Here is a 1475-nt window from a genome sequence, read left to right on the forward strand (position 1 = left end):
TTCATTGAGTCTCAAAAGCTGAGTTTCAGAAGTTCAGAGAAGCTCCTGCATGACGTCCCTATTAAGAAGTGTTTGCCTCCCACTATGAGACTCCCAAAGGTAGACTTGTCACATGTTACGTCAAGAAAAAGAGCCGAAAAGAGCAGAGGAGATGCCCTCTGTGTTCACTCTCCAGGGCATAGTTTCTGATTCTGCTACAAGTATTAGATAAATATACCTAGTAGAACAAAACAGAAAATTCGTTTCGGAGGAGAAAAGACAAAACCTTTGGTTTCAATAGTATATGGCATTTCTGGTGCTATTTCTTCCCTCCAGGAGCACAGCTCTTTCTCCAATTGGCGATATTTCTCTCTTTTTTTCAGGTCTAATGTTTGAATCTCACAGACACAGATAATCCGACCATGAACAAAGAATTTCTCCTCCTGGAATCTGGGAATCTCTATGGGCTACGGTCTTTTCGTGTGGGGATATTTCTGGGCATCTATGTAGTGACCATGCTGGGGAGCATTTTCATCCTCACAGTCATTTGCTTTGAGCTCAACCTCCAAACCCCCACATACTTCTTTTGGTCCAATCTTTGCTTCCTTGAGATCTGGTACACTACTTCCATTGCCCCTAAGATGTTACAGACCCTCTCTCAGATCCTGGGGCAATTTCTTTTGCAGGTTGTGTGGTCCAGTTTTACCTCTCCAGTTCATTGCAGTAGTCAAGTGCTTTGTTCTGCCAGTCATGTCTTCTGACCACCACCTTGCTATCTGCAGCTCCCTCCAGCACCCATCCCTCATGAACCTCCACACACGCATCCTATTTGCCAGTGGGTCTTGTCTGGATGAGTTCCTAACCCCTGTGGTCACTGTTGCCATGACTTTCCAGCTGCCATTCCATGCAGCCTATGAGATTGACCACTTCTTCAGTGACCTGGCTCCTGTACGGAACCTGGCCTGTTCTATCTTGAGATGGTGGAGAAGGCCACTTTCTCCCTGGCCTCCTTTGTCCTGGTGCCAGGCACTAGACTAAGTACTTGGAGATTCAGGCCACTGCTGTTCCCTCCTTCCAGGGAACTGGCCAGCAGAGCAGGGATCCTCCCTCAGGCCCTAAAACATAAGCCTTTGGGACTTCCAGGTTAATCCTTGCATGATAAAATTGAGTTTGCCAGACAAATGCAACTCCATCAGGCTATACCACCATATATAGATGACTTTTAGGGGAAAATGTGAAAGACCCAATTTGTATGCCACAAAAATCTCTCTCTCCCTCTCTGCCTCTTTCTCTCTCTCCCTCTCTGTCTCTTTCTGTCTTTCTCTTTTATAGAAATATCTGTTGGTGCTAAGGTTTTTGGCTGCCTTATGTACATGTGCCCATGTGTACACAACATATGCACACACACATACACACATTGTTATACACACATAGTCAGCATACCCTTCCCATCCAAACTTATTGCATATTACTTACTATTATACCCTCTTAGCTTC

At 45.2% G+C, this 1475-nt stretch overlaps 1 pseudogene; it reads left to right on the forward strand.

Annotated features, from left to right (window-relative positions):
• Positions 1 to 401: 401 nt before the first annotated feature.
• Positions 402 to 1127, forward strand: LOC144380549 (olfactory receptor 9S13-like; annotated as a pseudogene).
• The last annotated feature ends 348 nt before the right edge of the window (positions 1128 to 1475 follow it).

Source organism: Halichoerus grypus, chromosome X (assembly GCF_964656455.1).
Source record: "Halichoerus grypus chromosome X, mHalGry1.hap1.1, whole genome shotgun sequence".
Taxonomy (NCBI): Eukaryota; Metazoa; Chordata; class Mammalia; order Carnivora; family Phocidae; genus Halichoerus; species Halichoerus grypus.